The 27,369-nt window shown below is 29.1% G+C and overlaps 1 protein-coding gene and 4 long non-coding RNA genes across 10 annotated transcripts in view; 1 reads left to right on the plus strand and 4 right to left on the minus strand.

Moving 5' to 3' along the window:
• The window catches only part of LOC130678420 (protein kinase C-binding protein NELL1-like), a 100,308-nt gene that overhangs the window by 18,837 nt on the left and 54,102 nt on the right, over positions 1-27,369 (plus strand). The window lies entirely within an intron of this gene.
• On the minus strand, positions 4,794-6,797 carry LOC130678421 (uncharacterized). The gene is made up of 3 exons (XR_008991820.1): positions 6,744-6,797; positions 5,367-5,472; positions 4,794-4,957 (listed from the first exon to the last, which is right to left on the minus strand). It is a non-coding gene; the product is annotated as an uncharacterized LOC130678421 (long non-coding RNA).
• LOC130678424 (uncharacterized) lies at positions 8,642-11,919 on the minus strand. Its single transcript, XR_008991823.1, has 3 exons — positions 11,769-11,919; positions 11,572-11,677; positions 8,642-8,826 (listed from the first exon to the last, which is right to left on the minus strand). It is a non-coding gene; the product is annotated as an uncharacterized LOC130678424 (long non-coding RNA).
• Positions 14,603-20,549, minus strand: LOC130678422 (uncharacterized). Its single transcript, XR_008991821.1, has 3 exons — positions 20,508-20,549; positions 15,102-15,207; positions 14,603-14,702 (listed from the first exon to the last, which is right to left on the minus strand). It is a non-coding gene; the product is annotated as an uncharacterized LOC130678422 (long non-coding RNA).
• On the minus strand, positions 23,237-26,998 carry LOC130678423 (uncharacterized). Its single transcript, XR_008991822.1, has 3 exons — positions 26,629-26,998; positions 24,081-24,186; positions 23,237-23,670 (listed from the first exon to the last, which is right to left on the minus strand). It is a non-coding gene; the product is annotated as an uncharacterized LOC130678423 (long non-coding RNA).

Consider the following 27,369-nt stretch of genomic DNA (forward strand, 5'->3'; position numbering starts at 1 on the left):
TTTTAAAGCGTAAAAAATCGTTCACTCTCGATTACCTTAATTACTAATTGTTATTTAATAAAAAAAAAAATAAATTCTATAATTTTATTTTATTTCAAAAATTTATCAACTAAAAAAAAAAATTTAATTTTTATAAATTTTTAGTGACCAAATTTGCCTCTTACATAAAGAAACGGCCGAAAAATGTGAAAAAATAATTTTTTCGGAAGTTTCGGCTGGTCCATTTTGCCCCAGGTGTTATGCGTAGGGCTAGAAATGTGGAATTATAATAATTTTTTTTTAATTTGACGATAAAAATACGAAAAAATCACTTTTTCAAAATTTTGGGCTTGTCCATTTTGCCCCAAATGTCATGCGTAGGGGTAAAAATGCGCAAACATATCGGATTTATAGTAATTAGTCGAAAAAAAAAAAATTTTTTTTTTGGTCAAAATTTCAGGGGGGTCGCTCTGCCCCACCCTCCCCTATTCAAATTTTTATATTAAATACCTAGTAGAAAAGATAATTTGAATATTATTGGAAAACATTTCTATAGCATACAGAATTTATTTAAATCACTCACTCATAAATTTAACTTTGCAGACTCTATTTGAAAATACAGAAAATGTTTTCCGGTTAATCTTTAGATTGACGTGAAAGCCACCCGTCAATTTAAATTAAAGTCAATTTTATTTATTCACACCTGCCTAGTAAGTCAATTATAATTAATCAATCACTCAAATATATATACATATATATGTATATCTCATAATTATTTATTTATTCCCTAATTACTATCGATTATACTGTAACTCAATGAAAAAAAATGAAATTAAATTGAAAAAAAAAAACTTTTATTTATCACACCGTAATTAATCATTTATAATTACATTTTAAGGACTTAGTAACATTGAAACGACTTTAAAATAAAAATATTACGAGTCTCATAAAAATCCAGAAGATAGTAAATAGTAAAATTGTTATCGGTGTAGATGTATTTTGGTTTTAAAATTTAAAACTATTGTATATACGTATACTTTTAACACTTACGGTACATTTAGTACTTACATAAGCCCTTAGTATACGATAGAAATTTCCGCCTCTCCCTCACTTCATGGATAACACCCACCGTAGAGTTTTACGATTGCATCGTAAACGTCACTACGGGTAAAATTGATAGTCCACTACGTTATATTTCTGTAAGCCAAAAGCTGTACTTTGGCAACTTTTCTATCGAGACTTAATATTTTTACCACACTATTCAACCCTTTACGTTTCTATGCACATTTTTTAAAATAATAGCTAGAGTTATACGTAAACGCGCTAAAAAATGTCATTTAATAATAGTTTTATGTCTAATCAAGTCTATAAATTTGAAAGATATAGTAGGGGAGAGGGGGGCAGAGTGGGCCCCTTAAGGAAAATAATTATAATATTATTCATTTTTTTTACGCGTTTACTTCTTTTTAGACCCTTGATACTTATTTTCACTTCATTATGCTGCGTCCATTAAAATTGAAAAATCAAAAATTAGGGGCAAAGTGGGCCCTCCAAAAAATTTGGGATTTGATATTTTTTATTCTTTACACGTGTGATATTTGCAAATAACTATAAAACAATTGTATTTTGATGACATAAGCCATTCTAATAGTCTTCTGTGATATAACTTTATAATAAATTATATTTAATGAACAGTTGATTCGTTTATTTGAGAAACCCCATAAGTCATGTTTTTTACGAAATTAGGTTTTTTGCATTTTTGGGTTCTTTGAATGTCCCTCCATAGAAATCAATCAAAATATGCATCAAATCAGCGTTTAAAAAAAAAATAAACGGGGTGACAGCAATTTCATTTAATTGAGAAACCCCATAAGTCAATGACTCAAATAAACATATGCAGTTTTAGTTTTACAGAAATCATTTTTTTTTTTTTTTTTATTTAAAATTCGCGCTTTTTTGGGAAATTAATTTCAAATGTTGTTTTATTGTTGACTGTTGTATGACTAATTAAAATGTTTAAATTAATTATAATTTTTTGTAATTTCTGAGTTTCAAAGTTCAAATACATATTTAATACTTCATTTTATCAGTCTAATAAATGATTTGAGTGGAAACATTTAAAAAAACAATAATTTTATAACTTTTTTTTCCGTTTGGTTGAGAAACCCCATAAGTCAATCAACTTTAAATAATTTTTTTAAGTAGTTTCTGTTAAAAAATTAAATTTTTCTTGTTGGAATCTTTTTCAGAGACGCTAACATTATTGTATTCAATTATTTATTTATTATTTTAATGTCAAGTTTCTCCAAAAAAATGTTTTTTGTGTTTCCTGAAAAATTTTGTTTTCTTGACTTAGGGGGTTTCTCAATAAACGATTCAATTATGGTGGTCGATTTTAGCCCTCATTATATAAGAAATTTCGATAAGCTTATTATCCGTCCGAATTTATTGGCGTATAGAAATTTTGAGGGGCCCACTTTGCCACCATATTTTTTGAAGTTTTGAAAATTTTAAGGGGCCTACTTTGCTCCCAGGGGCCCACTTTGCCCCCTCCTCCCCTACATATAAATGTTTTAGTAAGGAATTTTTAACAACTTTTCAAAAAATATGAATAATTGATAACGGGTAGTGATAAACATTTAAAACTATGATTCAAAAAATGTTTTTTGATAAAATTCGATTTTAAGCCTTGTAAATAATTAATTACCGTAGTATCGATTAACTAATTTATATTTACTAGTTTTTTCTACAAGCAATCACGTGATGCGATTAAAATAAAATATTCAACATTAGTAGTATTGAAGAAGTTTTCTAGTAGATTATTGATAGACTAATCATGAGTAAATAATTTTGTATTGAGATCGGATTGTTAATAAATAAAATTATGATCGATCGTTGGAAAGGCTAAGGACAAGTTATTGATTGTCATGGTCTAGATAACGCTGTCGATATTCAAATTATATGATATACAAATGTATATAGTATAATGTTTATATAAAATTTATAAACGAAAATGCATTTCTCTGAATCATAATAATTATATAATTCACGGTTTTAACTTTATTTTCTTCACTTCAGATTTATTTTTTGATTAATTTTTTTTTCACTAAATTATTTGAAAAATTTGAATAAACTTTCCTTTGGAGAGTTTATTTGTTTAATATTTGTTGACATTTAGAATAAATCCGCTACTTAATGTTTTCAACACTTGCTTCAATAATTTTCCCAGCAGGATACTGCTCTTATTAGTCATAAAAGCCGCCTGGCCAATAAAATTATCGTGATTGAATGATACGTTGGTATATAGATTTTATCATTTTTCAAAGCGGAGTGTAATGATAATCTATTTTTTATCATTTATAATCTATAAAATTTACTATTGACTTTTGTTATGTTTAAGAAGTATTTTTGTAATTTTTAATGTTACATAATACAGTCGGACCTCGTTATAAGACTGATTCGGGGCTGTAGGGGGAAAAATTCTTAAAATTGAAGTTCCCCCACTATTGTGCTTAATAATGTTTGCGCCCAAGCCTCGCTATAAGACTATCGTCGTTTTGCGTTTTGGTTATGCATTCGGTTAAACTCTGTTCTATTATACAGTAAATCTCTTTCATGTATAATTATAAATAAACAGAACTTTGTCGTTCTTTTCTCTTAATTAATTATGTGAAACCACGAATTTTTAAGTATTCGTTATGTAAATAAATTACTCAATCTACAATCTATATGTATGTACATTTTGTCTCAATTTTAGTCGTACTGTTCGTTAGTCTTATAGCGAGATTTCAGCGCGAAATTTTCATTTCTGTTAGCAGGGGAAGTGTTCCGAGCGAATTTTAACATTTTGAGGGGGAGAGTCTTATAACACGTCGTCTTATATAGGGGAGGGGGTGGGGGCAAAAAGGGCTACTTAAGGAAATAACAAGTTTTCGAGGACTAAAATACGCTAAATCTTTTTGTTTTTAATGGCATTCAAGGTAAATAGACAAAATTTTTAGCTGCCGTTGCCAAATCAAATTTTTATTTATGGCGGGCAAAACGGGGTACCCTTAAAAAAAGTTGAAATAAAAAAATTTCTGAAAGTTGATTAAATTTCATTAAATTAAATTTTTTATATGTTATATACATAAAGAAAAATCACATTTCACATCATTGGTGGATACGAAGGCAAAAAAAAAAATTTTTTTGTGGAGCAGAGAGGCCCCCCTTCAAAAAATTATAATTTTTTTTTTAAATTGTTTTCATCATTAAGAATGTATTTCTTTCTCTTGACAACTATTTTTGGTTTTATATTACTTAAAAAAATATTTTTTAGGTGTAATAAATCGTTTCCCCTCGATTAGCTTAATTACTAATTGTTATTTATTAAAAATAACAATTCTATATTTCTTATTTTTTATTATTTTGAACCCAAAAAACGTGTTTTTTGATTTTTTAGATTACAGATTATTTAGCATTATTTAAAAATTCTATCAATTAAAAAATAAAATATTATCTTCGAATATTTTTAGTGACTACATTTGCCCCGACTGTAGAAAATCAGCCGAAAAATGAATTAATACATTAAATTTTTTTTAATTTGACGATAAAAATTTGAAAAAATCAATTTTTCATAATTTTCGGCTGGCCCATTTTGCCTCAGGTGTCATGCGTAGGGCTAAAAATGCGCAAATGTATCGGATTTATAGTAATTAGACGAAAAAAAAATAAAAATTTTTTTTTATGAACTTTTGAGGGTACCCCGTTTTGCCTACCCTACCCCCTTTTGCCCCTCCCTCCCCTGTAACAAGGTCGATTGATAAAAAATGGGATAATTAGATTTTTTTTTTTATTCTAAATATGTGTACATTTTTGACATCAAAGATTTGCCGGAATTATTTTTTTATAATCCTTATCAATGGTAACATGTTCCCTGCAATAAGTAATGCGTACACATATGCCACTCACAGCATGGATAACCTTGTTGCGGATGACACTAAAAACAAAGAAAGTTATTATTGTACCAAATTAAAAGTTTTTATCAATTATTTGTCAATAATCTCATAATTTTTTTCAACAAAACCAAAAAAAATTCTGATGCGAGTCATGTCAAATATTTTTACTGGAAATTCAATATTAGAAAAATAAAAATAAAAAAATAAAGTTTAGAATTTTGAAATTTTAAAAAATAATGGTGTTTTGAAACTCGAGACAAATAAATCATATTTTCTAGTAATTTTCGGTTTTGATTTTCCAAGTTTTTGTCTCCAACCCGCTTACGAATGATGTTGATAGTGCATTTCTTAGATAGCCATCAATTTTTGATAAAAAATATATCTTTTGAAATTATTGAAAATAATTTTATGAATTTTATTGGTTTTACTGATTATACGATAAAAACTTACCCATTGGCCTTCGCATCCATAAGCAAAAGTTTCCGAAACTCCGATAATAAATAAAATTGATAGCAACAAAAATATTTTTGACATTTTGGTATTTTATCGATTTTATCTGGAAGAATAACATATTAATTACTTTACGCAAATTTTCTCATTATATTAGTATTCAGTTTACATAAAAGATGGTTCAAAAATTTTATCTACACACAGATAAATTTTTAGTAAAAATTATCAAAAAAGTTTGGTATTGTAAGGACATCTAGTAAACATCTGAATTTTTACCACTGACATTGTAAAATGTAATGCTCGATAGCATGTAGAGGAAGGGCGGGCAAAACGGGACCGCTAAGGAAATAATAGATTTTTGTGCATTCTAATATCTTGAATCTTCTTTTTTCGACTTCGATTCAAAGTAAATCAACTGAATTCCGGTTGCTTATAAAAAAAAATTTAATTCTATCTGGGCAAAACAAATCACTCCCATAAACAACATACTTATTGTTTTTATTTCAAGAAAATGAATATCATATATATGTTTACATTTACTCTATAAGTAAAAAAACGATTTGCAATACAGTTGGTAAATATAGACATAAAAAATAATTTTAAAAACAAAACTTGACGGAAAAAAATTTGGAAAAAAAAATTGTTTTTAATTTTGGGACACTTAGAATCGTGGAAAATGATAATAAGAGTCACAAATGATGGATAGAACATTTTTTGAAGAAAAATTTATTACCAAATTTTCGGGACGGTCTATTTTGTCCGCACTTCCCCTATATAAAGTACTATATCTACTTACAACATAATAGAAATTGAGTTACTGGCTAGATGTCCTTACAGTACTAAACTTCTTGGGTAATATTTGATAAAAATGATCCGAATGTACACACAAAAAAAAAAAAAAAACTCGACTGAAGGTAAATATTCTTGATTCAAGAAAATTTTTTTGGAGACCTAAACTTTCTCAGATAAACTAGAAATCTTCTCTAACCAAGACGAATTCTCTTGGCTCAAGAAAATCTTGACTTGGTTCCCGAAAACGTTTGTCTTCAAAAATATTTTCTTGACTCAAGATATCTGTTTTTTCTGTATAGAAAACTTAATTTGTTATAAATCTGCTTATATTTTATCTCTATAATTTATCTACTACACTGTAGCTAAAATTTAAATTTTAATCCTAAAATATTTAAGTATACGTAATTTGATCCAAATTCAAATAATTGTTAGTTGAAATAATAATTTCAATCAAACTATCAAGGATAATTTGACGAGATATAACTAGATCTGAGCTATAAGACCTTTTAATTACTTCGGTCTGATTAGATCTGAAAAAATATATACACGATTAAAAATAAAATTTTGATAATATTTGTTACTTACCGTTGGCGAATAATAGCAAACGATTGAAAGTATTTATCGAATAGTTTTTTATATTCACCGCGTATTTATACTCCTCGACATTTATCGTCTAAATTTAATTAATTATTAATTTTTCTTGTTATCGATAATTTATATACTGGAATGTTGAACAATTATACACATATTACCAAACAAATAACTCATCAAGCCCAATATGTAATCAGTATCACCAAGGCTAACAAAATAATAATCTTCAGTAATTTATTGCAAATAAATAATCATACCCGGAGTGATAAAGATTTTCTATTATTCAATACAAGTATATATGGGGCATTCTACGCAAAATCGACCACTTTTGACCCCGATCCCTTTCGATTTGGCAAATTTTGTAATTTTGGAAAAATTTGATAATTTTTTTCCTTTTCTACCCCATTAAAATTATTTTTCAGGAAATTTTCAAATTTTTTTACCCAACCCATAAAAAGTAATGAGTTTAAAAAAAAAAGGCTTTTATTTTTTCAAAAATCTACAACTTCTTCAAAATTTGACTAATTGGGACGTTTTTTTTTTCAAAATTTTTGTCTTTGAATGTACTTTCCAGAAAAAAATACAAAAAATTTTAAGATGATAAACTCCTCGAAATTTTTGCCTTTTTTTAGAAAAACCGTTGTTTTCTCAAAGTTCGCCATTTTTTATTTTTTTTTTATTTTCTCGAAAAAAACTTGATTTTTCAGTGGAATTTGATGATAATCTATTTTTTATCATTTAATTTTTTAAATTTACTATTCAGTTTTATTTGTGCATAATAAGTATTTTTATTATTTTTAATGTTATATAATAATGATATTACTTATATTAAAATTATTGCTGATGAATAATTATAAAAAATGGAATATTTAGTTATTATTATTATTTTGTTTTCATTCAAATTTTTGTACGAACGCATGTACCCTGACTGAAGTAAGAAGAACAGTCGTGCCACCCACAGCATCGGCATCCCGCGGAAGGATGACACTAAATACATAGAAAATTATTATTTTACCAATGTAGAAATTCTTATTAAGTATTTGACAAAAGTCTTATAATTTTTTTCAACAATACCAAAAAAAATTTGAATGAATCATGTCGAATGTTTTTACTGTAAATTAAATATTTGAAAAAAAAAAAAAAACTATAACAATAAAAGTTCGAATTTCGAAATTTAAAAAATTTTGGTATTATAAGGATATTTAGTGAACATCTAAATTTTTATCATTGACATTGTTAAATGTAATACTCAATAGTATGTAGAGGAAAGGCGGGTAAAACGGGACCGTTAAGGAAAATAATAGATTATATACGTAACAATTAACAGTACTTTTTTCGTGAGTTAAATAGTATATTGTGTGACAAGGGATGAAACAAGACGATTTCAGAACAGGGTCAAGTTGGCTGACATCACCCGCAGTCTGAAATCGTGTTTCATCCTGAGTCAAAAAGCATATGTTACATGATAACCTGCATCGGAACTTCAAGTTTCAGCGTCAGCAGCCAGTAAGAAACGAGTTAATTTCAAGCCGATGATGCAAAGAACTGATAGAGAATGTGGAATCCGTGATTTACAGTCACTTACTAAATAGTAAATAAGACAAAAATATTAATTTCACTCATTTTTTAGTAATTTTATATGGTTAATCAAAACTTTCACTAAAAAAATGAAATGAGTAAACTGAAGTGACGAGTAAACAAATGAAAGTAATTAGTCGTACTGTTTGTTAGTCTTATAGCGAGATTTCAGCGCAAAATTTTCATTGAGTTGTTAGTGGGGGAAGCGTTCTGAGCGAGTTTGAACAAATTGGTGAAAGAGTTTTATAACGCGTAGTCTTATAACGAGGTCCAGCTGTAATAATATTATATTAAAACCACTGGTGATTAATATTGATAACAAATGGGATAATGAGATTTTTTTTTTTTTTCTTTATTCAAAGTAAATGTACTCTTTTGACATTACATATTTGCTGGAATCATTTTTTTATGATCCTTATCAATAATAACATGTACCCTGAAAAAAATAACTCGTACACGTATGCCACTCACAGCAATAATGTTCTTGTTGCGGATGACACTAAAAGAAAAGAGAGTTATTATTGTACCAATTTAAAAGTTTTTATCAATTATTTGTCGATAATCTTATAATTTTTTTCTTGATCCCCGACCCGAAAGTACGGACTTTCTGGCTGCTTCTTGCTCCAGAAAGAACGACTTTTGTGGCTTACACGAATTACAGCGCGCTCTAGTGGACTACGTTTATTTTCTGGCTCAGTCTTGTAACTATATTCATATGCGCGCTTGTTCAGTATACTCACACTATGAGTTATACACTATAAAGTGTATAGTATACAGTGCCGGCGTACTGACAGCTCAACATAACCAACAACATAACCAACACTGATCATTTTAAATCGTGATAATTATTATAATTTTTAAGAGTTAATGGCTTTCAACGATTATAACCGTATGAAAATTTTATTAATTAATTAAAAAAAATTAAAACTTCAATTGAAAAGAGGAGAACGTAGTTGTAATTTCACCGAGGTATATAATTTAAAAAAAATTACTTGCAATTGATATCAATCAGAAGTTAAACGAAATTTGTTGAATAAATTTTAGCCTATAAAATTTGAAAATTGGAATTATAAAATTGACATGAAGATTATACTGAAATTTATTTTACAAATTTCGTTCAGCTTCCTATTGAAATCAACTGTAAATAATATTTTTTTAAATCTATATCTTAGCGAAATTACAACTACGTATTCCCTTTTTTACTTAAGGTTCTAATTTTTTTTAATTAATTAATATAATTTTGTTACGGTTATGACAATTGAAAATTTTTAAAAATTGGGGGACACTATCTGAGCTCCAGGATGGCCTGCAGGGTCAACTATTTTTCAGATTTTTTTTTTTTTAGCCCGCCCCGACCAGCAAAACCTCGGCTTCGCCTCGGCTTTGCAAAAGTCGGGCGGGCCGCCCCCTCCCCCCACCTTTGTCCAAATTTCCGTACTTTCGGTTGGAGATCAAGAAAAATAGTATACAACCCACACGGAAAAAAATAAATAGAACTGGTTACCATGTCAGATAGTAGTCAGTGCCATCTGTAGAAAAAAAAAATAGAGATAGCAGTGGGTCCTATCTACGTAGTACTGGCTACTCTCTACATTGTTCTCAGCGCTATGTCAGATGTTGCTCACTACTATCCTACATAGTACACTCTTACATATTGCTCAGTTCTATGTACATAGCAGCCAGTCGTATGTCAGATAGCATTGGTTACTTTTTAAACATATTACCCACTGCTATCTGCAGATAGCGCCTGCGTCTATGTCAAGATATTGCTGGTTACTGTGTAACATAGTAGAGAGTTCTATGTAAGATAGCAATGAGTACTATCTGAGATTTTTTTTCCGTAAGGACTTGAATAATTTTTTTTAGGGATGGCGCTGGTATTTATTATTGACAACGAACAAATAAAATTATTATCAAAACTAAATTAATTATGACTTATTCAACTACGTTTACGTATTTAAATATATAATTATTAATTATATATGATATTGTTTTTTATTTGTTTATATTTATTTATGTTACGTATTAAAAAATATAATTACATCATATGAGTTCGTTAATTGCTGAATACTTAAATTTTAAATTTTATTTTATAAAATAAGTTTTTTTCATTCATGATAATAAATTTATTATAACAACAATTATTATACAATTACAATTATTAATTATAATTAATAAACACTTGAATTTTGAATTTTATTTTATAAATTAAGGTTTTTTAATTTACGGTAGTAAATTTATAATAATAATAATTATTATTATAATTTATTTATTATTATAATTATTATAATAATTAATAATTATATATTTAAATACGTAAACGTAGTTGAATAAGTCATAATTAATTTAGTTTTGATAATAATTTTATTTGTTCGTTGTCAATAATAAATACCAGCGCCATCCCTAAAAAAAATTATTCAAGTCCTTACGGAAAAAAAATCTCAGATAGTACTCATTGCTATCTTACATAGAACTCTCTACTATGTTACACAGTAACCAGCAATATCTTGACATAGACGCAGGCGCTATCTGCAGATAGCAGTGGGTAATATGTTTAAAAAGTAACCAATGCTATCTGACATACGACTGGCTGCTATGTACATAGAACTGAGCAATATGTAAGAGTGTACTATGTAGGATAGTAGTGAGCAACATCTGACATAGCGCTGAGAACAATGTAGAGAGTAGCCAGTACTACGTAGATAGGACCCACTGCTATCTCTATTTTTTTTTTCTACAGATGGCACTGACTACTATCTGACATGGTAGCCAGTTCTATTTATTTTTTTCCGTGCACGGCCAAAAAGTTGGATGCTCTGACGCAAGGAATATAGATGCCTTGGCTTCGCCTCGGCATCTATATTCCATGCGCCAGGAAATCCAACTTTCTGGCCTAGGGTAGTAATATACTATTTCAACAAAACCAAGAAAATTTTGATTCAAATTAAGTCGAATATTTTTTACTAGAAATTAAATATTAGAAAAATAAAAATAAAAAAATGTAGTTTAGAATTTTAAAATTTAAAAAATGATGGTGTTTTGAAACTCAAAACGAAAAAATCATAATTTCTGGTAATTTTTGGTTTTAATTTTTCAAGTCTCGGTCTTCGACCCGCCTACGGATTACGTCTGTAGTGCATTTTTTAAATAGCTATCAAATTTCGATGAAAAATATATCTTTTGAAATTTTGAAAATAATTTTATAAATTTTATTGGTTTTACTAATTATACGATAAAAACTTACCCATGCGCCTACACATCCATAGGCAAAAGTTTCTGAAACTCCGATAAGAAATAAAATTGATAGCAACAAAAATATTTTTGACATTTTGGTATTTTATCGATTTTATCTGTAACAATAAAATAATAATTATAATACGCTTTCGCGCATGAACTGTACAAAAATTTATTAATTATTATGTGAAAATATTTCAAACTTACCAGTATACTGCAAGAGTTTTGTCTTGAAAATGATAATTTTAGTGTCATATTGACGGGTTTATATAGTCATTTCAAATTTTGTGGATGTGTGTGTGTAATATGTATATAACTAAAATAATTATTTTATTATAGATGTGTGGTAAAGTTTAAACGAATAAATTTTGTTCTGAACGTTATTATCTATGACTTCGTTGCTTTGACAAAAAAACAATCGTTAATCAACAATAACTTGATAAAAATGCCGTCGAAAACAAGGAGACCTTGTGGTTTAGCGTTAGAAATATTTATTGAAAGCTAAGTAAAATATTTTTTAAAGTGAAAAAAAATTTTATTGAATACCTAATTTCGAATTAATATTATTTCTATGATTATATAAATTAAATTTATATAGGGGAAGGGGGGGCAAAATGGGCCCCTTAAGAAAAAAATTTTCAAATCCTCAGTTTTTTTTACTTGTATTACTTTTTTACTCCCTCTCTAAGTATTTGACGTTAATTTGTTCTGTCCATTAAAAATAAAAAATTTAAAAATGTGGGGCAAAATGGGCCCCCTCAAAAAATTTTTATAATGCGAGTTTTTCAGCTTGTTTCACTTTTTTTCCCTTCGGCTGAGTTTTTGGTGTTATTTTGCTGTGTCTATGAAAATTAAAAAATCCTGAAAAGTTGGGAAAACGGGCCCCCAACAAAACTCAATGTATGTTTGTCGCTTGTTTTGTGTTTTGAAACTTTTTGCTGTGTGTTTAGTATAAAAAAGAGTTGATAGTGAAAATTTGGACCTAAAAATAACTTAATTTCATTACTTGATTGCTTATATTTTAATTATTTTCGATTATATAGAATAAATTGTTTTTGAAAAAAATAATAGTTAGTAATGCTGTTGAACTCGTGACCTAGTTTGCCTCTTATCATAATTCTTTAATCATATCTGTTAAAAAAATTTTAGGAACGCGTTTGGCTAAAAAATATTCGTAGGTTTTCAAAGTCTAGGCAGCCCATTTTACCCCCTCCCCCCAACACTTTTCATGTTAAAAATTTTGAGGGGACCATTTTGCCTCAGTGGCCCATTTTGCCTCAATGTCCCATTTTGCCCTTTTCCCGCCCCAAACACTTTTCATGTTAAAAACTTTGGGGGCCCATTTTGCCCCCGAATATTACGAGGCATCCAAAATTTTAGGGGGCCCATTTTGCCCCCCCCCCCTTCCCCTATTTAATTTTTCAATAGATGACTCATGTCTGCATGTCTAGTAAAATATATTTTTTGTTAGCTTATCTTCTATTTTATTTATCCAAACATCTTTGTTAGGATACGTTAGTGGGTTAGGAAATGTTAAAACACGTTAGTGGATATACACTGTAAAAAATCACCGGGGTAAGTCCAAGCGGTGTAGATGTTAAAATTATCGGTGTTAAATTTACCCCCGATAGCGGTGTAAAAATAACGCCGCCACCGGTGTAAATATTCTAGACCGGTGTTAAAATAACGCCACCACCGGTGTAGATATTCTTTTCCGGTGTTAAAATATTTAACTTTGTGAATATTTTTACTTACTCGATCACTATACTTGTTAAAAAATGATATTTTTTATTAATTTTCATAAAGAACTGACATTTTTTGTGTTTTACAATCTTTAAAGTTAATACTCCAAGCGGACGCAATTTACCCCGCTTTTACACCGGCATTACTCCGCTTTAACACCGGTATTTTTAACACCGGTGTATTACTCCTCTTACACCGGGCGGAGTTAAAACGAGTCCATTTTTAACACCGCTCTTTTTACAGTGTAGATTTTATTATTTTTCAACGTGGAATTTAATAATAATCTATTTTTTATCATTCAATCTTTCAAATTTACTAATAATTGCACAACTCGAATGCGAAGCGGAGAGGTAGTGCTCCATTGTCATCAAATAAAAAAATTTCGATCCGCTCACTTTAAATCACTTCCACCAGCTTCATATTACATTTATATAATAAAAAAAGTATATTAATAGCAAGAGAAGATTTCATTCGCAGTTTTCGTGAGTTAAATAGTATATTGTGTGACAAGAGATGAAACAAGACGATTTCAGAACAGGGTCAAGTTGGCTGACATCACCCGCAGTCTGAAATCGTGTTTCATCCTGAGTCACACACCGTATGTTACATGATATAGTCATCCCGACGAAAGTTTGGGATTTTTTCCCCACCACGGTTTCTTCCCCCACCCATTAAATGTTGGTTTTGGTGGCTTTGCACATGCGCACATTTGAATGGTACATGCGCTCATTTTGATATTATGGTGGTGGGGGAAAGAAGTGGTGGGAAAAAATCCCAAGCTTTTATCGGGACGACTATAAACTGCATCGAAACTGCAAGTTTCAGTCAGCAGCCAGTAAGAAACGAGTTAATTTTAAGCCGATGATGCAAAGAACTGTTAGAGATGAGGAATCTGTGATTTACAGTCACTTATTAGATAGTAAATAAGACAAAAATATTACTTCCACTCATTTCTTAGTAATTTTATTTGGTTAATTAAAACTGTCACTTAAAAAATGAAATGAGTAAACTGAAGTGACAAGTAAACAAATGAGAGTAAATAGTCGTACTGCTCGTTAGTCTTATGGCGAGATTTCGGCGAAAAATTTTGATTGAGTTGTTAGTGAGGGAAGCGTTCCGAGCGAATTTTAGCAAATTGAGGGGGAGAGTCTTATAACGCGTAGTCTTATAGCAAGGTCCAGCTGTAATGATATTAGATTAAAACCACTGGTGATTAATATTGATAAAAAATGGGATAATTAGATTGGTTTTTTTTTTATTCAAAGTACATTTTTTACATCAAATATTTGTCGGAATGGTTTCTTATATTCACGACCATTTATAAAAACATGAACCCTGAGTCCAGTAAGACGAACACTTATACGAATAACAGCAATAATGTCTGTTTAGCGGATGACACTAAAAGAAAAGAGAGTTATTATTGTACCAATTTAAAAGTTTTTATCAATTATTTGTCAATAATCTTATAATTTTTTTCAACGAATCCAAAAAAATTTTGATTCAAATTATGTCAAATATTTTTACTGGAAATTAAATATAAGAAAAATAAAAATAAAATTTTGAATTTTGAAATTTACAAAATGATGGTGTTTTGAAACTCGAGTCGAAAAGATCATAATTTCTAGTAATTTTTGGTTTTAATTTTCCAAGTCTCTGTCTTCAACCCGCTTACGGATTACGTCTGTAGTGAATTTTTTAGATAGCCATCAATTTTCGATGAAAATTATATCTTTTGAAATTTTTGAAAATAATTTTATGAATTTTATTGGTTTTACTGATGATACGATAAAAACTTACCCATTTGCCTTCGCATCCACCGGCAAAAGTTTCTGAAACTCCGATAAGAAACAAAATTGATAGCAACAAAAATATTTTTGACATTTTGGTATTTTATCGATTTTATCTGTAACAATAAAATAATAATTACTTTACTTAAAGTTTTTCGTTTTATTAATTTTCAGTTTACATCAAAGATGGATCAAAAATTTTTTCTTCACGCAGATAAAGTTTTAGTAAAAATTATCAAAAAAGTTTGGTATTGTAAGGACATTTAGTAAACATCTAAATTTTTACCACTGACATTGTAAAATGTAATGCTCGATAGCATGTAGTGGAAGGGCGGGCAAAACGGGACCGCTAAGGAAATAATAGATTTTTGCGCATCCTAATATGCTGAATCTTCTTTTTTGGACTTCTATTTAAAAGTAAATTAACTGAATTCCCGGTTGCTATAAAAAAAATTTAATTCTATGTGGGCAAAACAAACCACTCCCAAAAACAAAATTTTTTTTTTATTTCAAGAAAATGAATATCATATAGATGATTATATTTACTCTATAAGTAAAGAAACGATTTGCAATACAGTTGGTAAATATACACGGAAAAAAATTTACTGTTGCTGCCACAGGAGGCAGCTGCAGGACAATCCTGTTGCTGCAACAGGATTTTTTCCTGTTGCTGCAACATGACTGCCCCTTGTTGCAGCAACAGTAAATTTTTAACTTCCCGCTAAGAAAATTGTAAATTTTCAAAAATTCGGGAAGTTATTGGTTTCGGTCCGATTTACGAAAATCGAATTTCCATCAGATGTCGACGTTTCGAGGTCCTAGGAAGCTATCCTGACTAATTTCACGATGATGTCCGAGTGTATGTATGTGTGTACGTACGTACGTATGTATGTATGTAAATATTCATAACTCTTGAACGGATGAACCGATTTTGATCGTTAAGGTGTCATTCGACGCGGCTTGTTAATGTCTTGAAGCCGTAAAAATTTGAACTTAATCGGTAGGGTGCGTTCAGAGATATTTCAAAAATAAAATTTTTTCGAAAATGTTTTATTTGGATAACTTTTAATTTGCTCGATGGATTGATTCCAAAATCTAATCAGCTCTAAAACTCTATAAGCCGCGTCGAATGCCACCTCAACCATCAAAATCGGTTTATTCGTTCAAGAGAAACCGTTGACGAAATAATTCAAAAAAAATTTTTTCCTTGGTTTTTTTGAAATTTCTCAAAAACGGCTAAATAAATCAATTTCAAAATTTGATCAGCTTCAGAACTTGATAAAACGCGTCGATTGCCACCTCAACCATCAAAATCGGTTAATTCGTTCGCGAGATATCGTGGGAGAAGGAAATGCTAAAAAATGGTTTTTTACAAAACAATGGCATACAAAAGTATTTGCGAGCTCGAAGAGCTCGAAAATGTATTTACAATAATGTTTTCGAGCTCAACGAGCTCGAAAACAGCGGGAAGTTTTGGGGCTGGCCCGCAGGGTCAACTGACAGACCGATTTTTTTCCATGTAGACATAAAAAATAATTTTAAAAACAAAACTTGATGAAAAAAAATTTGAAAAAAAAAATTGTTTTCAATTTTGAGACACTTAGAATTGTGAAAAATGATAATAAGAGTCGCATATGATGGTTAGAACATTTTTGGAAAAAAAATTTTTCACCAAATTTCGAATCGGTCTATTTTGTCCGCACTTCCCTTATATAAAGTGCCATATCTACTTACAACATAAACGGAGAGAAATGTATCGTAAATATTCCTATTGCAATAAAAAAGTTTAGTAAATATTACATTGCTATCTAGTACTAAGTCCACGAAAAAAATAAGCATCTAAAATTTTACTATATTGTATGGTGAGATTTACGTTACGGATAGAAAGGACTCCTGTGTTGTCAAGAGATTGTTTTCAAGTAAAGTTTATTTTACTTTATGTAGATTTACCTTCCCTGTATGAGAGTAGTTTCCTAAACAGCACGGTAAGAATTACTGTGCTGAGTAGCTGCTATCTCTCTGCAGTGACGCCAGCGCTGCTAAGCAGTCATAAGTCGTAGCTATGGCAGTGAATTACTCAAGACAAATCTTCGACGATACCCCCCACTTTTTGAAAATTTTTAATGATCATGAATTTTTATAACTATTTTAGAAACTTCATTTATTAATTTAAAAAAAAATTCGAGCAATAATTAAAAAAATAAAAACGTAATTATAAATTCGCCGGGATATATATTTCGAAAAAATTACTTATAGTTTTTTTACGTTATCTGTTTAGCAAAATTCGTTAAATTAGTTTTGGTAAAATTATTTTTCATTTTTATTCCATCAAAAAATTTTTTTTTCAAATTTTGACGAGCACATTCTTGTAGATAATTTAATTTCCTATAAAAAGTATCTGATATTATATATACGTCAAATGAATGAGTAAAAAGTTACAGGGCTTGAAATGTCAACGAAAAGTTAAGTTTAAAAAATATTAAATTTTTTAACTTAACTGTCAACGAAAAAGTAAACTTCATTTTTCGTTGACATTTAAAGACCTGTAACTTTTTCTTATCCATTCAACGTCTATAAGATTTTAAATATTTTTTGTAGGAAATTAAATTTCCTACAAGAACTTGCTTCTCAAAATGTGAAAAAAAAAATTTTGATAGAACAAAAATGAAAAAAATTTGGCAAATCCAAAAGTGCACGACTCGTAATGCTCATTTATTATGAAATAATAAATAACAATAAAAAAAAATGGCGGGAAGTGCAAATAAATTTAAAATATATACAATTCTCTTTCATTAAAACTTGTTATGTTTTTTTTTTTTTTTTTTTCATTATATTAGTATTTTTTTATAATTATAAAATAACTTATTCAAAATATCTCGATTAATATAAAAAAAAAAATATATGTAAATAAAAATAAAAAAATAAAAAAAAATTGAATTGAAAAAATTCAGGCCTACCAATTAGCAAAAAAAACAGCTGTTTTAGGACGGTAATGCGCAAGCGCCCCTGGTGGAACAAATGTACGTACAATGTATAGATATATCACCATCCATGTTAATTTTACATAGATATATATAGATATAGTTATACAGCCTTTTTTGTTCTTTTATTAATTGTAATTAAACGACACTGAGTTACCTAGTCATTCGCAATAGGGGACCTACAATTATTTCAAAGAATTTTTTTAAAAAAAATTTGATTCAATTACTGCATTTTTTCGCAAGTTATCGTGTATACGGGATTCGTACTTGACGGACAGGAAATTTTTTAAAACTATTTTTGATGTTTTTTCCGTTTTTATTCAACTAAATAAATTTTTGAAAAGTATGGAATTAATCTCCATTAAATTTTCTTCAAAATAGTATGCAAACCATCTTAATTCCGTAAACTAACAAGGGTATAATAATTGATTAGTTACCGAAGTGAGGCAAAAAAAAATTTTTCGATCGTAAAGCACGAACGAGTCGTGCAATAATAAAAAATAATTTAACACTGATGAAACTGAATTTTTGTTGATCTTTGAAGCCCCGTCACTTTTTCCCAGTTTGTTTGACGTACATAATGTATAAGCACCTTTTGTAGAGAATTTAATTCCTTATGAAATTATACTAGGCGGAATTGAAAAAAAAAATTTTTTTTCATAGTCTTAATAACAAAAAACTAAAATGAAAAATTTTCGCGTGTAATTTAAATGGGAAAGGAGACCCCTCTTTGTGATAGCTCAATTTTAAAGATATATGGCTGAAACTCGGTGAGGATTTTTTTTATAATATAAAGTAACTTTTGAGCCTGTAAGACGTTAAAAAAAAAAATATTTGTTTTTTTTGGGACACCCTAATGCTTATACTTATCTCTATAATTTCTCTATTACACTGTAGCTAAAATTCAAATTTCAATGCTAAAATATTTTAGTCTACGTGATTTTTTTCAAATTCGAATAATTTGTAATTGAAATGATAATTTCAATCAAACTATCAAGGATGCGTTGAAAATCTACTCAAATAATTTTATAGGAAATTAAATTGCAATAGTATATTACACACGTAGGGCAGTGAAGTAAGAAATGTCTCAGATCACATGTTTTCTTATTTACTGCCCAATATAAAGGAGTGTATACTATTTTTCTCCTCGACGGAGGTGGAATGCGGCAACTTCGTTTTGCACAGCGGGACGAAAGTTGACGCTTTCCGCCCAGAGGCGAAAAAATGAATATAAAATATATCACTAACACCGGACAGAAACAATTGTGTTCCCAAGGGAAGAAACGCGCATGTTTCTGCTCGCTGTATGCAGGCATTTGCAAATTACGAATTCGCTATAGCAGTTGTTTGCAACATCGGATTGAAATTAGCTTGTTTCGACTCTCTGTAGAGACACTGAAACCTTAAGTTTCGATGCATCATAAAAATAATTATATTTTAAACTAATAAAATAACGAATCGACTTAATGTTAGGTTCAAATTGTTCGATAATGAATTCGCGTCCCTAATGCCAAAAAGGCATATGCTGTATATAGATCTACCATAAACCTAAAAAGGCATATCAATTTTTTTTTTGCTCAATCGCTTAGAAATGATTTGAAATGAATATTTTGATAATAAAAAAAATGAAAACCAAAAAGGCCTATAAATATCCATAAACCTTTTTGCTTTTAGGCACAATGATCATTAATGCCAAAAAGGCATATTAAAAAAAAGTATATTACCATGAAGTTAAACCCGTGAATTCAAATTTAAATATATTAAGGGAAAAAATTAAAGTAAAAAAAAATTTCGAAATTTTTCAGTGAGTTTTGAGTAGCTGTATTTATGTGGATAATGGTGGTATCGTGAATTTAAAAAAAAAAAAAAAACAATTTGAAGCTCGACGATTCTAATTTTCAGATTTTTCGGGGAAAACTTTTTAGGAGCCACTTATCGCTTTAGAATCACGAAATTGATCCAAAAACAAAATTTTAAATATTAATGCCAAAATGGCCTATAACAGCAAGCACATGCCTTTTTGGCATAAATTTTATCTTTCATTTTTTAGTTAATGCTAAGAAGGCGCATAAATAAAAAATCATTAAAATATTAAATTCATTTATTTTTTGTTGATGAATATTTAATTGAACCAATTCGTTGATTTTTTATTTATACGCCTTTTTAGCATTAGCTAAAAAATTAAAAATAAAATTTGGCATTCGAATGCCAAAAGGCATATAATATTTGTATGCCTTTTTGGTATGAGGGACGCGAATTCTCTACATGCTAGTATATAATTTGACCTATTTTGGTGTGATTAAAAGAGTGTAGTAATATTTTTGGGTGAGTGATATTTTCAAAAATAAAAATCGTTTGTAAAGCACCATCAGCGCTTTCGCGAATGAGCTGTACAAAAATTTATTAATTATTATGTGAAAATATTTCAAACTTACCAGTGTACTGCAAGAGTTTTGTCTTGAAAATGATAATTTTAGTGTCATGTCGACGGGTTTATATAGTCATTTCAAATTTTGTGTGTATGTGTGTGTGTAATGTGTATATAATTAAAATAATAATTTCATAGATGTGTGGTAAAGTTTAAACGTACCAATTTTTTCCTGGATGTAATTATTTATGACTTTGTGACGTTACTAAAATAATAATTGTAAGTAAAAAATAACTTGATAAACATTCCGTCGAAAACAAGTAGACCTTGCAATTTAACGTTACAAATATTTATTGCAAGCTAAATAAAATATTATTTAAAGTGAAATAAGAATTCTATTAAATACCTAATTTCGAATTAATAGTATTTCTATGATTACATTATGATACTGAAGTTAGCCGACATCTAATAATTTTTGGATTTTCTTTCAGATGGTAAATTGTAAAAAAAAAAATCTGAGCGTCGGTTGACCCTACGGGCCAGCCCCAAAACTTCCCGCTGTTTTCGAGCTCAAGGAGCTTGAAAACATCACAGAGAATACATTTTCAAGCTCTTCGAGCTCGAAAATGCTATTACATGGAATCATTTTTTTATGAGCTTTTCAAGCTCTAACAAGTTACGTTTTATGCTAGAATTTGAAAAGTTACGAATCGAGAATCATTAATGAAGAAGCGGCTTTTAAATTTTTATTATCGATTATGTTCTCTCAAATAAATGTGTTCAGGCAGAAATCAATGTCAGTCATCAAAATCAAGATTTGAATGAGTTTTGACTTAGGTCAGAGCAATAATATATGGAATATCCGAGAAAAACATTAAAGACTGTGTTTTTCAATTTTTTGCTGACAATATGTTTAAAACTAAGGAACAAGGTATATAACATTATCTGATGATCGAAAGAGACTATAAAGAGAAAGAGTTGGTATGATTTCAGACACATTTTAACACATTATATTTTGATTCATCTGGAAAAAATACCATAAAATGTTATTTTTTAACTTTTCAGCGCCGATATCTTTTGAACTAATCAACCGATTTTGACGTTTGAGGTGGCAATCGGCGCGTTTTTTTGAATTCTAGAGCTGATTAAATTTTAATATTGATCGGATGAGTCACTTCAAAGATAATCGAAAAAAACCGTTTTCTATCATTTCTTTCGCCATCGATATCTCTCGAACAAATAAACCGATTGAGATGGTTGAGGTGGCATTCGACGCGGCTTATAAAGTTCTAGAGCTGATTAGATTTTGAAATCGATCGTTCGAGTCGTTTTTGAGAAATCACTAAAAAACTAGAAAAAAAATTTTTTTTTTTTTCGTAATTCGCCAATATTTTCGAGTCTGCTTGATCAAATGATCTGAAATTTTCAGGAAAGTTGGGGGCCAACAAGCTCCTTCGATTGCCACCTCAACCATCCAAATCGATTCATTAGTTAAAAAGTTACAAAGAGTTTACACACACACACACACACACACACACACACATACATACATACACTCGGACATCATTCTGAAAATAGTCAGAATAGCTTCCTAGGACCTCAAAACGTCGACATCTGATGAAAACTCGACTTTCGAAAATCGGGGTGAAAACAATAACTTCCCAATTTTTCGAAATTCGTCGATTTTCTTAGCGGGAAGTTAAAAAAATTAAAAAACCTGCACCAGCAGTATTTTAAATTTTCTACATGTGCATATTTTTATTTTTTATTTTTTTGTAATTGATTTGTTGAAAAAAAAAATCCAAAAATTTTAAATTGTCTGCTAACTTCAGGATCATGATTACATTAATTAAATTTATATATTTAATTTTTCACTAGATGACTCATGTCTGCATGTCTAATAAAATATATTTTTTCTTAAAATATTTAAGTCTATGTAATTTTTTCCAAATTCGAATAATTGGTAATTGAAATAATAATTTCAATCAAAACATCAAGGATACGTTGAAAATATACTCGAATAATTTTATAGAAAATTAAATTGCCAAAAAAATTATTCCTAATTGCTTTCATTTTATCTTTAACTGTTCAGACGAAATTTTAATTTCAAACTTAAAAACTTTATTGACTAAACATATTGTTAAATTTTTCTCGATGATGGACCAAAGATGTACCGAAACAATTTTATAGAGCAAAAACTTTTCTACAAATGAAGATATTCACTAATTCTCAAATAAACTCAATAGTTTTTACGTTACTTCAAACGTAAATTTTATCGAAAGGAAACTAATGGAACAATTTGAGGAACCATTCCTATCAAATATATATACAATATTTATATATTACATGATGGGTCTTTATACTTATGAGAAAGTTTTTTATAATTATGAAAAAATTTTCTATAATGTAGAGAAACCATTATCGTGTGTCTGTAGAAACCATTTTTATATTATAGCAGGAAAGTCCTATAAGTGCATAGCAACTTTCCCTATAATTAGCTTACCGCACTGACTAAAATAAAATTATAAAAATTATTAAGCAAAATTAAAGCAAAAATTACTCACGATATAAATAATGGGATAAAGTACTCGTCAGTCGTCAGATGCAGAATCAATTATGAAATATTTAATAATTAATCATGATATTTATAATAATCTCATTCTTACGCTTATGCGAATACACAATTTTCGTTCATAAAAAATTTTATTTAATACCTAATTTCGAATTGATATCATTGCTATGATTATATAAATTTTATATATTTATTTAATTTTTCACTACACATGACTCATAAAATATATTTTTCGTTAGCTTATCTTCTATTTTATTAATCCAAATATTTCTGTCAGGATACGTTAGTGGGTTTGGAAACGTTAAAACACGTTAGTGGATATGGATTTTATCATTTTTCAAAGTGAAATTTATTAATAATCTATTTTTTATCATTTAATATTTCAAATTTACTAATAATTTTTATTTATGTTTAAGAAGTATTTTTATAATTTTTAATGTTACATAATTTGCAGTAATATTATATTAAAATCACTGGTGATTAATATTAATAAAAATGGGATAGGTAGATATTTTTTTTTTTAGATGTACATTTTTGACATCAAATATTTGCCGGAATCAGTTTATTGACTTCCTGATCCATAATAGCATGTACCCTGAAACAAGTAAGATGTTCACAAATACCCAGGGCAGCATGGGTAACCTGGATGAGGATGACACTGAACAAAACAAAGAAAGTAATTATTTTACCAATTCACAAGTTTTTATCAATTGTTTGACAAAAGTCTTATAATTTTTTTCAATAAAACCGAAGAAATTTTGAATAAATTTTGTCAAATATTTTTACTGGAAATTAAATATGTGAAAAAAAAAAACTATAACAATGAAGTTTAGAATTTCGAAATTTAAAAAATTTTGGTGTCTTAAAACTCGAGACACAAAAATTATTATTTTTGGTAAATTTTTGTTTTGTTTCAAAGTCTCTATCTTCAAACCGCTCATGGTTTACTTGCATAGTGCTTTTTTTAGATAGCAACCAATTTTCGATGAAAAAATATATCTTTTGAAATTGTTGAAAGCAATTTTTATGAATTTTATTGGTTTTACTAATCATACGATAAAAACTTACCCAATTCCCTTCGCATCCACCGGCAAAAATTCCTGAAATTCCGATATGAAATAAAATTGATAGTAATAAAAATATTTTTGACATTTTGGTATTTTATTGATTTTATCTGTAACAATAAAATAATAGCTACTTTGCTTGACTATTCCCGTTATACTAATATTCAGTATTTATGAGGAATAGTTTAAACATTTTTCGTACATGCAGATAATTTTTCAGTAAAAATTATCTTAAAAGTTTGGTACTGTAAGGACATCTAGTAAATATCTAAATATTTACCATTAACATTGTAGAATAAAATACTCGATAGCATGTAGAGAAAGAGCGGGCAAAATGGGTCTACTAAGGAAATAATAGTTTTTCGTTTTTGGACTTTTATTTAAAGTAAATAAATTTAATTCTCGGTTGCTATAAAAAAAATCGGTCTATAAGTTGACCCTGCGGGCCAGCCCCAAAACTTCCCGAGCTCAACGAGCTCGAAACCCGTGTAAAAAAATTTTTATTCATAATGAATTTAGATATAAATTTCATGACGAAACTCAGATCGTGACACAAACATGACTTTCATCATGAATTTGTATCAACAATTTTAATCACGACAAAATTATGACTCAGTCAAATTTTTATCCAAGTGATCCGAAGTTCATTCACTGAATTAATTTTACAATCGAAACTGATTTACGTTAATAGACTACTTGATAGAAGAAATTTATTGGTAATTTCTGAGTCGATTTTGCAGTGTTTAATACAGTAAAAATTCAGTCGTTTCTATCGAAGTCATTCTAAGTTCAATTCAAAGACGTAATAAATTTTGAGAAGTGATACGGATTTACTAGACGAAAAATTGTGGGAGCAAATTCGTAATGAAAGTCATATTTGTGTCACGATCTGAGTTTCGTAATGAAATTCAGATCTAAATTCATTAGGAACAAAATTTTTTTTTACACGGGAAACATTATTGTGAATACATTTTCGAGCTCTTCGAGCTCGCAAATACTTTTGTATGCCATTGTTTTGTAAAAAACCATTTTTTAGCATTTCTTTCTCCCACGATATCTCGCGAACGAATTAACCGATTTTGATGGTTGAGGCGGCAATCGACGTGTTTTATCAAGTTCTAAAGCTGATCAAATTTTGAAATCGATTTATCGAGTCGTTTTTGAGAAATTTCGAAAAAATCAATAAAAAATTTTTTTTGAATTCTTTCGTCAACGGTTTCTCTTGAACGAATGAACCGTTTTTGATGGTTGAGGTGGCATTCGACGCGGCTTAGAAAGTTTTAGAGCTGATTAGATTTTGGAATCAATCCATCGAGCAAATTAAAAGTTATCCAAATAAAACGTTTTCGAAAAAATTTTATTTTTGAAATATCTCTGAACGCACTCTACCGATTAAGTTCAAATTTTTACGGCTTCAAGATATTAACAAGCCGCGTCGAATGACACCTCAAAGATCAAAATCGGTTCATCCGTTAAAGAGTTATGAATATTTACATACATACATACATACGTACGTACGTACACACATACATACACTCGGACATCATCGTGAAATTAGTCAGGATAGCTTCCTAGAACCTCAAAACGTCAAAATCTGATAGAAATTCGGTTTTTGCAAATCAGACCGAAACCAATAACTTCCCGAATTTTTGAAAATTTTCAATTTTCTTAGCGGGAAGTTAAAAATCGGTCTATCGGTTGACCCTGCGGGCCAGCCTCAAAACTTCCCGCTATATTCGAGCTCCGTGAGCTTGAAAACATTGTTGTGACTACGTTTTCGAGCTCTACGAGCTCGAAAAAATTTTAGGATGCCGTTGTTTTCGAAAAAAAAAGGTTTTTACCATTTTTTCTCCAATGATATCTCTCAAACGAATTGACCGATTGAGACGGTTAAGGTGGCAATCGACACGTTTTATCAAGTTCTAAAGCTGATCAAGTTTTGACATTGATTTATCGAGTCGTTTTTGAGAAATTAAAAAAAAATTAAAAAAAATTTTTTTTTTTAATTCTTTCGTTACCGGTTTCTCTCAAACGAATTGACTGATTTTGATGGTTGAGTTGGCAATCGACGCGTTTTATCAAGTTCGAAAGCTGCTCAAATTTTGAAATTGATTTATCCAGTCGTTTTTGAGAAATTTCAAAAAAATTAAAAAAAAATTTTATTGTTCTTGGTGGGCAAAACAAACTACTCAAAAAAATGAACATTATGTAGATGTTCATAAATAATGACGGATAGAACAATTTTGGAAAAAAAAATTTTTACCAAATTTTCGGAGTGGTCTATTTTGTCCTCACTTCCCCTATATAAAGTGCCTTATATAGGTGAAGTTACTGGCTAGATGTCCTCATAGTACTAAACTTTTCGGCTAATTTTTGCTAAAAAGTTATCCAAGTGTAGAAAACTCAATTTGTTATAAAAATAGGAACTATTTTTATGTTATAGCAAGAAAGTCCCATAAGTGCATAGAAACTTTCCCTATAATTTTCTAATTACGCTGACTAAAATAAAATTGTAAATTTTATTGACCAAAATTAAAAAAAAAATTACTTACGGTATAAATATTGGGATAAAGTACTCGTCAGTCGTCGGATGCAGAATCAAATATGAAATATTTAATAATTAATCACGATATTTATCATAATCTCGTCCTAACGCTTCTGTGATTGCACAATTTTCGTTCATAGTGTAAGTTTAAATACATGAATAATAATGATATTTCAAATTACAATATTAGATAACAATTGATCTTATGAAATTTAAATATGAAAATATTTAAACAAAATACAGCATTCATTTTTTTAAGGGTGTATATAGTACACTCAAATATGTCTTTATTTTTAATATCAACGACCAATCATAATTTTGTCAATCACTATCAATAAATTTTGTATATTTATTTTTTTACGCTGCTCCATGCATTTGTGATATTACAATTGTAATATTCTTACTGTTAGAATAATATATGCTGATAAAAGCCGCCGCACTCTTAACCTTGTTGAGGATGACACTGATAACCATTCAATGTATTCACTTATTCTTATTGTATAATTATTTATGCGTACTTTATTCAGGGATATGTGAAGATAATTAAACAAGATTTTCCTCAAACCCGCTGATTTACAAACCTCCCTGAGTGACGAAAAATACTTTAAACCAATTAAGAAACTCCTATCAGAACTGAAAATAGACAAATTAATCTAATGCCTATATATAAATATGTACTTTAGTTATCAAAATGTAATTGTGTAATAGCTAAGGGCCTGAGTAGCCGATGTGACTTTAAATAAATAAT

Source organism: Microplitis mediator, chromosome 2 (genome assembly GCF_029852145.1).
Source record: "Microplitis mediator isolate UGA2020A chromosome 2, iyMicMedi2.1, whole genome shotgun sequence".
NCBI classification, from domain to species: domain Eukaryota; kingdom Metazoa; phylum Arthropoda; class Insecta; order Hymenoptera; family Braconidae; genus Microplitis; species Microplitis mediator.